Genomic DNA, 11,642 nt, shown 5'->3' on the forward strand with positions numbered 1-11,642 from the left:
GCCTGGTGGGCTGCCGTCTATGGGGTCGCACAGAGTCGGACACGACTAAGGTGACTTAGCCACAGCAGCAGCAGCCATCAGGGAAATGCGAATCAAAACCATAACAAGATACTACTTCCATCCACTAGGCTCGCTGTTGTTCAGTCACTAAGTCGTGCCCCACTCTTCGTGATGCCATGAACTGCAGCACACCTGGGTTCCCTGTCCTTCACGGGGATACATCAGTCAGTCCAGTGAATAGTCCTTCCACTAGGTTGGCTATAGTCAAAGATAGACAGTGACATGTGTTGGTGAGGATGTGGAGCACTTGGAATCCTCATACACTGCTGGTAGAAATGTAAAATGATGCGGTTCTGTGGCAAACAGGTAAGCGGTTCCTCAAAAAGTTAAACACAGTGGAAACGACATGAATGTCCACCACTGGATGAACAGACGGAGAAAATACAATATACCCGCACAGTGAGATATTCCTTGGCTATTAAAAAGGAGGTACTGATGCATACTACAACATGGATAAAACTTGAAAGCATAAAACATCACCATTATAGTCCCAGAAGGTCACATATTGCATGATCCCATTTTTTTTTTTTTTTGGCTGCCCCACTGGCTGGTAGGATTTTAGTTCCCCAACTAGGGATTGGACCCAATCCCTGGCAATGAAAGCATGGCATTCTAGATACTGGACATCCAAGGAATTCCCTGTATGAATGATCCCATTTTATGAAATGTGCAGAAATAAGCAAATTCATAGAGACAGAAATAAGATTAGTTTCTAGGGCCTGTTGAGGTTGAGGGGAAGTGGGGAACGACTGTTAATGGGTATGGGGTTTCTTTAGGGGGTGATAAAAATATTCTAAAATTGACTGTATCGTGATGGTTGCACGATCCCATGGATATATTGAAGTTCATAGAATTGTACACTCTAAGTGAACAAATGGTATGGTGTGTGAATTATATCTCAATACAGTTCCAAAAACGCAAGTAAGCAATCAGGCATGACTCCTGAGTGGAGAGGCTGGAGCAGGAGAAATAAATTGGAAGTTACTGGGCCACAGATGAGGATGGGAGAGATCTGACTGGAGAGATGAGTAGGCGGGTAAGAAGATTTGGGATCAAGTCCTGGGAACGTTCCTTGCTGGAAAAGAGGAGAGGAGGGGAGTTCAGGAAAGAAGGCCAAATAGGAGCAGACAATGGGGTGGGAGATACCCATGTGATGTGGGCCAAGGGAGAGGAGTGTTTTGTGAAGGGGCAAGGGCCGAGTATGTCCCAGGCAGCCGAGTGGGCAGGAAAGTGCAAGCAGGATGTAGGGCTAACCCCAGACTGTCTGCCCTCTCTGGCAAAAAGCCCATGGTGGGCCCCACTGAAACCCCCCTGAAGCAGTAGAGGATGGAGTTAGGTGAAGGGGTAGGAAAAAGAGCACTAGGGCAGTTTCAGCCTGGCTGCTCACTGCCTACGTGACCTCAGAAAGACAGCAGACCTGCTTCCTCAGCTCCCAAATGGGGCTAGTTGTTGTTGTTCAGTTGCTAAATCATGTTCGGCTCTTTGTGACTCCATGGACTGTAGCACTCCAGGCAACTCTGTGCTCCACTATCTCCTGGAGTTTGCTCAAATTCATGTGCATTGAGTCAGTGATACTATCTAACCATCTCATCCTCAGTCTCCCTCTTCTCCTCCCCTCAATCTTTCCCAGCATCTTTTCCAGTGAGTCGGCTCTTCGCATCAAGTAGCCAAAGTATTGGAGCTTCAGCTTCAGCATCAGTCCTTCCAATGTATATTCAAAGTTGATTTCCTTTAGGATTGACTGGTTTGATCTCTTTGCTGTCTAAGGTACTCTCAAGAGTCTTCTCCAGCACCACAGTTTGAAAGCATCAATTCTTCGGCGCTCAGCCTTCTTTAGGGACCAACTCTCACCACTGTACACGACTCCTGGAAAAACCAGAGCTTAGACTACACAGACATGTGTTGTCAAACTGCCTTTTAATACGCTGTCTAGGTTTGTCATAGCTTTCCTTCCAAGGAGCAGGCGTCTTTTAATTTTACGGGGCTAGTACTGCTGGCCTTTTAGGGTTGATGAGGAGATGAAATACTGTACCCTCTGCAGACCGCCTGACACATAGCACTTAGTTGTTAAAAGCTCTGGCTCCAGAGACAGGCAGCTAGCTGTGTGATCTTGGCCCATTTCCTTCACTTCTCTGAACCTCAGTTTTCAGGAGGTTCAGGGACATCTGAGTCAAAACCACCTCACTGGCTTGTTGCAGGACATAGATGAGAAAATGCAAGGAAAGCATTTGGCAAGGGGCCCGGGCACGGTACGGGCTTCACGAAGAGCTGGTTGTTCCCTTCTGCTCTCATTCCCTGCCCTGAGGCACGCCCAGGCTGGGTGACAGTCAGGGTCAACCGGGAGCAACTCCCACTAAGGATGTTCCTGAAGGAGTGGACTCCCTCCTCCTAGACAGCCACTCAGCTCTGCTAGCCTGGCATCAGTGGGCCACGGAGAAGATTGAGACCAAGGGTAGAGGCTGGGCCTTAGCTGGAGCGGGGTGAGGGGTGGATGAGTGCCTGCCTGCGAGGTAGGGGGACTGTCACCTCTCCTTCTCGGGTATTGGCTCCCAGACCCGCAACATGATCACCACCTTGACCCCGGGAGGGAACAACTGCACTGAGGCCATCCTGTGACGCGAGTCCCTCAGTAAGGCCCCCTTAACCTTGAGCAGCTGCCGCGTGCACGGCCAACAGCTGGGCCCCCAGGCCCATAAATCACTGATGGCACAAGCCAGCCAGTGCGATCCGCAGGGCGGCTGCCAGGGGTGGGGGTGGGGATGTGGGCGCAGGCAGAGGCTCAGAAACACTCCCCCTTACCCCCTCCCCCAAGCCATTCCATTCAAGCCCAGGGTGGCGCTTTGTAGGCTTGCTGGGCAAACTTTCCTTGAATCCACTGAGGTCTTCCTACACCGCAGATGCTGCACACGGGGAAGCAGAGTGGACGTCCAGGGAGGCTACACGTGTCTTCCAGGCGGAGGCCCGGCGCATCTTGCCTGCGTCCTGGCGGGCTAACCCCTGGGCGTGCAGGAAGTCAGCTAATCCTGCGGATTCCACAAATGCGCCCAAACATATGCTCCCCGCTGCGGCCACCGGCCACCGGGCAGAGGCAGGGAGACCACCACCCAGGGGACTCGGACACACGCCCCGGGCGATGTTAGTGCAGGGCACCAGAAGACAGCCTGGATTTTTCCATTATCTGATGAGAGTGCATTCCAGACCATTCATCCACGTGTTTACTTTGCTCCTGTGTGATTTGTCTAGAAATGTCTGTAATGGCATTTTCCCTTGAACATTGTGATAGGCCGTGGAGAGGAGAAGAGTGTTAACCATTATTTGCCATTAGACTCCTCACAACAAAAAACTGGCAGGTGGTGGAAACACACATGGGTTGACAGGACCTTCTGGCAATCTGCCCTGCTTATTTAGGTCTTGAAAAGACTGAAAGGAAAAGTACAAACATGGAAACAGTTGTTTGGGCTGGTGGGGTGATTTGCTTTTAATTGTACCTGGCAAAATGAATCTATGGGGTGGGGAGGACGGTAGCCCTGGCGACTGGTGGTGACTGGGCAGGGTTTCTGGGGGTGTCAGTGATACTCTGTGGTCCATACAGAAGTAGGTTGTTACCTGGGTTGTTATTGTTCAGTTGCTCAGTCGTGTCTGGCAGTGACCCCATGGACTGCAACACGCCAGGCTCCCCTGTCTATCACCAACTCCTGGAGTTTACCCAAACTCATGTCCATTGAGTTGATGATGCCATCCAACCATTTCATCCTCTGTCACTCCCTTCTCCTCTGGCCCTCAATCCTTCCCAGCATTGGGGTCTTTTCCAATGAGTTGGCTCTTCGCATCAGGTGGCCAAAGTATTGGAGATTTGGCTTCTGCATCAGTCCTTCCTATGAGTATTCAGGGTTGATCTCCTTTAGGATTGACTGGTTTGATCTCCTTGCTTTCCAGGGGATTCTCAAGAGTCTTCTCCAACACCATGATTACCTGTTTGCTCTATTCACCTAGCTGGACACTTACTATCTGTGTGCTTTCCTGTAAATTTTACTTTAATAGAATGTTTGCTTTCACAAATGAGTGTGAATTATATTTTCTTATTTATAAACAGTAAGATATTTTCAAAGGTACTCATAGAGTGAAAGGGAATTGATTGATTACCGAAGCCGATTCCCCTGCTGTGCTGATGAGAAAGGAAGAGTCGAAAGAAACTGTTCACCCAGACCCACCGAGTCAGAGGCTGAACCAGAAAAGGGAGCTCAAAACCCCCTCATTTCTACTCTACCAAACCAGGTGATCTCTGGATTAAGAAAACTTTTAGTGGATCATGATTTTTTTTTAAATGAATACTGACAACATTTGAAAATTAATATGGTGTTACTTTAGTTTTTGGATTGGTTATATGTACAAAAGCTACAAAATTTAAAAAGTTACCAAAAAAGTATATACTGCAAAGTGTCAGTCCCATTCTAAGGGACTCTGTCCCACCCCAGCCCAGGTACCATTGCAGAGCCAGTCTGTGTGTGATTAACATGCTTTTCTTATTCACACGAAGGGAACACACTGAACACACCATTCTACACCTCGTTCCCATCACTTCATAACTCACACTGAACCCTGTTCATTTCACCATCTGAGCCACCAGGGAAGCTCTAAACCTGTTCATTTGAATACCCTTAGCTGCTGCCCCGGAGAAGGCAATGGCACCCCCCTCCAGTACTCTTACCTGGAAAATCCCATGGACGGAGGAGCTGGTGGGCTGCAGTCCATGGGGTCGCTAACAGTCAGACACGACTGAGCGACTTCACTTTCACTTTTCACTTTCATGCATTGGAGAAGGAAATGGCAACCCACTCCAGTGTTCTTGCCTGGAGAATCCCAGGAACGGTGGAGCCTGGTGGGCTGCCGTCTATGGGGTTGCACAGAGTCGGACACAACTGAAGTGACTTAGCAGCAGCAGCAGCAGCTGCTGCCCAACCACACCCCTGCCTTTTAAAGGCTATAGAGTGCTCCTTTGTACGGACTATTTAAACAAATCCTCTATTTAGTGGACATTTAGACTAAATGGTTCTAATCAGTTGATATTAGATCGATGCTGCAATATATAGACTTTTTCATGTTATTTGGCAAAAGTGTACATAGATCATAGGATAAATTCCTGGAAGCAGTAGTGGCTCAAGGGTGCATCCACTTAGAATTTTACTAAATATAGCCAAATTGCTAGCCTAAACTGTGTCATCTTACAATCTTATAAACAAGGTACCAGAGCACCTGTTTCCCTCTACTCTTGCAACACAGTGTTTTCAAATTCTTTGGATGGTGCCGATCTGATAAATTCAAAAGGGTATGTCAGGCTGATTATCATGTATGTTTTCTTATTCTAGGCAGACTGACCATTTTTTCATTTGTTTGAATCATTTGTTTTTTCACTATGAGAACCATCTTTCCATATCCTCTGTCCATTTCTCTATTCTTTTTTTTTTAAATTTTTCAATTCCATTTTAAATTGGGTTGTTGGCTTTGTATTATCAAATTTTTATTTGGGAATGTCATTTGTAGAGTGAAAAAAATCACATTCTTCACCACAAAAATCAGTTATACTTTGTGTGTTCCTTTCATGGTCTCTTCCAGGAGCATACATGCTTTCACACTGTTACAACTAATTAATAGTATCTACCATTTAGTGGAGGTTTCCCAGGTGGCTCAGTGGTAAAAAATCCACCTGCCAATGCAGGAGACTCAGGTTTGATCCCCGGTTCAGGAAATATCCCTTGGAGGAGGAAATGGTAACCCATTCCAGTATCCTTGCCTGGAGGATTCCATGGACAGAGAGACGCCTGACAGGCTACAGTCCATGGGGTCACAAAAGAGTCAGACATGACTTAGCGACTGAACAACAACACCCATTTAGTGAGTACTTCCTGGTCGCCAGGCGTTGTTCTAACAGTCCTAAGGGGACATGAAATTTCTAGTTCTGCTTTTTCACATAATGCAGCAGGAGTGGTTTTCATGTTGCAACATTGTCTTTATGACTCTCACTTGCAATGGCTACTTAGCAAGCTGTCAAGATAGCGGCTATCCTATCATGGAATCAGTTGTTTTCTAATTGTTAACTTTCAGTTGCATCTATTGCTTTATCATTTCTGATTAGTAAACTCTTCAAATATATTTAAATTAAATTAAATTCTTTAATTAAATTAAATTCTTACACTGATGTTGTAAGTCGCATCTTACTTTGCCTGCGTTGTCACTCGTGTGTCCAGGCTCCTCTGTCCATGGGATTTTCCAAGGAAGAACACTGAAGTGGGTTGCCATTCATTTCCTTCTCCAGGGGATCTTCCCGACCCAGGGACTGAACCTGTGTCTCCTGCATTGACAGGCAGATTCTTTATCAGGGAAGGCCTCAAAGTACATAGCAGGGTCTTGATTGATTTCACCCATGCACAGCCAACTCAGAATTCAGCCTAGGCAGGATCTTTTTGCTTTGGAATAAAACAGAGCAGAACTGATGTCAGATGTGGGTGGAGACAGATCTGAAAGGAGCTTCCCACCCTGGTGATTAAGGTTCATCTGCTCTGTGAACCGACATCCAAATGATAATTATGGGGACAAGGTAAGCCAGCACTACCCAAAACTTTGTTGTATTAATTGGTTGTGATTATAGATGATTCCCTATTTCCGTGTTACAGAGCTTTTTTTTTTTTCTTTCTTTTAGTTATAAAGTAGGCAGTGAGGAGAGCTGCAGAAGAGATGAAGGGTTTCCAGGGTGGGAGCAGAGGGGAGTGGAATTCTGAGGAAGAAAATGGGAGGAGGGGTGCAGAGGGTGGGGGAAGGGGACAACCAAAAGAGTGTGGATTGCCCCGGGTCTTTGTGACACAGCAAGCCCACGAGGGCATCTGACCCGCTTTTAGGCAGGAATTCTGCTTATAGGCAGGTTGGAACTCTTGCCTACACACCTGAATGGGTTCAGCCAAGACAGACAAAAGTCTGTTGGTCCCCAGTACTCCAGAGTGAGGTGACTTGCCCCTTCGACCACTGGCCGAGGCTGGCAAGTGGGGTTATTTCTTTGCTGTACTGGTGACTGGATGCTCAGCACTCCCAGGTCCTCATATACAGGGAAATCACCCAGCTCCTTCCCAGAGGTTCCCACCTGGCACACCCAGGACACTGCTTGACTGTTCCAACCTGCACACAGGTTGTAGGTTGCAGCTTCTCGGTGTTGTGGCTCTGAGGTTTTATCACTATCAACTTTGGTTGCCAAGGCAACCACACAGCAGTTTAGTCTCCTGATACTCACTCATCTAGGCTGGCTTAAGTGGCAGCCTTGGGGCTGTTGTTGGTGTTTTGTAAACTCTATCATTAAATCTGTGCTGTGCTGTGCTTAATCACTCAGTCATGTCAAACTTTTTACGACTCCATGGACTGTAGCCCGCCGAGCTCTTCTGTCCATGGGATTCTCCAGGTAAGAATGCTGGAGTGGATTGCCATGCCCTTCTCCAGGGGATCTTCCTGACCCAGGGATGGAGCCCAGATCTCCTGCCTTGCAGGCAGATTGTTTACCGACTGAGCCACCAGGAAGCCCAAGAATAGTGTAGTGGGGAGTCTATCCCTTCTCCAGGGTTCTCCCTGATCTAGGAATCCAACTGGGGTCTCCTGCGCTGTAGGCGAATTATTCACCAGCTGAGCTACCAGAGAAGCCTTCATTAAATCTTCTTCACTTCAAAAAAGCGCACAGAAATGGCCACCCAGTGGCTGTCTGGGTTCACACTTCTGGGTCCAGTTCTTTCTCCCTTGTCTTCCTCCTCGCCTACTGGACAAATGCAGAGATCACCAGAGGGAAGGGCCGGTGTGGGAAGGAGGAGGTGTGTCCACAGAGAGGCTCAGCAGTGAGCCAAGCGGTGGGCCTTCATTCTTTTTTTTTTAAGATTTTTTCTTGGACTTCCCTGGTGGTACAGTGGATAAGAATCCACCTGCTAAAGCAGGGGACACAAGTTTGATCCCCAGTCCGGGAAGATTACACATGCCTCGCGGGGCAGCAAGACTCGTGTGCCGCAACTACGGAGACTGCCCACCTAGAGCCTGGGCTCCACAGCAAGAGAAGCCACTGCAGTGAGAAACCACCGCAGTGAGAAACCACCGCAGTGAGAAGCCCATGCACCACAAGGAAGAGTACTGCCCACTTGCTACAACTGGAGAAAGCCCTCGCTCAGCAACGAAGACCCAGCAGAACCAAAAATAAAACAAATAACATTTCTTTAAAAGATTTTTTTTTCTTGATGTGGACCATTTTTAAAGTCTTTATGGAACTTGTTACAATATCCCTTCTGTTTTATGCTCTGGTTTTTTTTTGGCTGGGAAATACGTGAGATCTTAGCTCCCCAGTCAGGGATAGAATCCACACCCCCTGCACTGGAAGGCGAAGTCTTAACCACTGGATCCTTCACTCTTGCGTTGTTCTTCACAGCTTGCTGAATAGGCCCCTCCCTTGCTGGTACCACCAGCCTGAGGTCACACAGCCAGGGAGGCAGATCCAGACACAAGCTCCAGTGTGCTCATATCCAATCTGTGGCTCTGTTTCCTGCAACCAAGAGGGAGAATCTAGGGAATCGTGGGAGAGGTGAGTCTCCAGGGAGAATGGGGGACAGCAAGGGGGTGGGGTCACTGCTCAGCTCTGTTACCCCAGGTGCCAGGCTATGCCAGCCAGCCCAGCTTCCTTCAACCCCAGCTTCCTGGACTCAGACTCACAGAACCCAGTACCAACCTCAGTGTGTTGAAATGAGTCCGTGATTTGCCTGCCTCCTTGTAGTGATGCCTGTTTTTGTTTTCCGAGCATCTCTCTTTCCACTGGGAGGCTGACTCTACCCCATCCCATGGCAGGATGGTCACTCCTAGGAACTTGTTGCTGTTCAGTCACTAAGTTGTATCCAACTCTTTGTGACCCCCTCGACTGCACATGCCAGGCTTCCCTGTCCTCCACTATCTTCCAGAGTTTGCTTAAATTTATGTTCATTGAGTTGGTGATGCTATCTAACCATTCCATCCTCTGCCGCCTTCTTCTCCTTTTGCCCTCAATCTTTCCCAATGACATGGTTTTTTTTTTTTTTTTTTTTTTTCTTTCCCAATGACATGGTTTTTCCAATGAGTCATTTCTTCCCATCAGGTGGCCAAAGTATTGGAGCTTCAGCTTCAGCATCAGTCCTTCCAATGAATAGTCATGGTTGATTCCCTTTAGGATTGACTAGTTTGATCTCTTGGCAGCCCAAGAGTCTCTCAAGAGTCTTCTCCAGCACCACAGTTCAAAAGAATCAATTCTTCAGCACTCAACTTTCTTTATGGCCCAGGGCCTTGAGTACCACCTAACTATGGGACTGGGCCCAGCAGTCAAGGTTTAGATAATGAAGGTGCCCAATCTCAACCCAGAATGATTGGTCAGAGGAACATGCAGCCCTGTCTCAGCCAATCGGTTCTTTCCCATCCATCTTGCTTAGGGACACCAGGAGGGACAGGGTTCTACTTTCAGGTTATGACCTTCAAAGGTAGGGGCTGGAGTTTGTCAGCAGCTGCCTTTCTCACCAGATGGAGAACGTCTGGCTATGGCCAGAAGGAATGAGACACACATTCGAGGAGAAATAGGGACAAGCAGGGTCAGGAAAAGGAGAGCCTTGCCCATCCTATGCCTTCCAGCCATGCATCAAGAATACCTCCCCTGGGCTTCACTGTTACCTGGTCACCCAATTTCTGCACCAACTCAAGAGGAAGGCCAGGTATATTTTCTGACTGGGATCCAGAGTTACCAGTGATCAGAACTGCCAGAGTTACTGATTATTCTTAGCATAAATGAAATGCCCAACCTCAGTGAATCAGTAGTGAAAGAAGTGAAGGTGTTAATCACTCAGTCATGTCCGACTCCTTGCAAACCCATTGACTGTAACTCTCCAGGCTCTGTCCATGGTATTCTTCAGGGAAGAATACTGGAGTAGCCATTTCTTTCTCCAGGGGATCTTCCCAACTCAGGGATCGAACCCAGGTCTCCTGCATTGCAGGCGATTCTTTACTGTCTGAGCCACCAGGGAAGCCTGGTGAAATGAAACGAAATGCCCAAATGAAGTGAATTTCAAGTGAAATGCCCAACATCAGTGAATCAGTAGAGCACAGTGCTTAAGAGCACAGTTCTGAAAAGCCAGATTACCCGGCTTTGTGAATTCACTAGCAGTAGAAATTTAGCTATATTAATTGTCTTCCTCTAAACTTCATCCTTTTTATCTGTAAAATGGGGATGATAAAGATACGCTTGTGATAAGCACTCAATATAGGTGGGTTGCTATTTTTCCTTTGTTGCTTGTTATACTATTAGTGGACTTCTCAGGTGGCGTTAATGGTAAAGAACCCATTTGCAATGCAAGTAGATTCTGGAGACAAAGGTTTGATCCCTGGGTAGGGAAGATCCCCTGGAGGAGGGCATGGCAACCCACTCCAGTATTCTTGCCTGAAGAATCCACAGGGACAGAGGAGCTTGGCGGCTACAGTCCACTGGACTGAAAAGAGTTGGATACAACTGAAGCGACTTCACACGCATGCATAGTTAGTATTGTCATTTTAATATTTATTATACGTGTTTGGATTATGATGATAATTGTTGGCTAATGTTTTTTTCTACAACTGATATTTTTTTGAAGGCCCATGTGCCAGGTGGTGTGCTAAGTTCTCTATGTATATGATCTCAGGACAAGTATGAGAAATGGCAACCCACTCCAGTATTCTTGCCTGGGAAGTCCCAGGACACAGCTTAGCAACCTAACAACAATAACGAATTGTCCTCTTGCAGAGATGCACACAGTGCTATTACTGCTTTCATGATACTCACAGAAGAGAGAGGGAGCCAATTGTGGACATGGAAACCAGCAAATCCAAGGAAGAACAGAGTTACGGAAGACGCTGCAATGTGGGGGTACACGTAAGCTGGCAAGAGCAGAGACACCTCCACCCATGAGTTTCCAGCACCAGACACAGCTCCTGGTACCCAGCTGGGGTTTAGTTAGGGTTGAACAAACAGAAGAGCCAGTGATGCTGGGGAAGGGCCCCCTGGGAACATGTTCTCCAGGCTGGGGCTTACAGAAAAGAGTTGTATTGGGCCAGGGGAGACTGAGTCTGAAAATTCCTGGCTTTGAGAAATCCAGATTTACTTTTAACATGGAAAACTTGGGGAATCTCACATTAAAACCTGGGCTTGGGGTCCTCTCCTGGAAAGTTGGAAGATCTTGCAACCTGGGGCCCACAGTTCTTCCAGGTGACTGTCTCTTTGCTGAGCAGGAGTGGCTCCCTCCAGGCATGAGCCTCACTGTCCTTCAGTCATTTGCTCCTCCTTTCCTTCCTGGTCCTCGAAGGCAGCTGTGTAGACTCTTGTATTGAACGCGCGCTCCTGGGTTTCCTCGCTACTCTTATTTAGAAAGCTTTTAATTCAGCAATTCTCAACTTGAAGGGTGCGGGAAAGATAGCTTCTTACACACTAGAAAGATGCTAGCACAACTCCTTCCCCCTGTCCTTCCTCTCCCCACGCACGATGAAGATCACTTTTGGAGGCCCAACCTCACCCCTGGCAC

This window comes from Oryx dammah, unplaced genomic scaffold, assembly GCF_014754425.2.
Source record: "Oryx dammah isolate SB20612 unplaced genomic scaffold, SCBI_Odam_1.1 HiC_scaffold_29, whole genome shotgun sequence".
NCBI lineage: Eukaryota > Metazoa > Chordata > Mammalia > Artiodactyla > Bovidae > Oryx > Oryx dammah.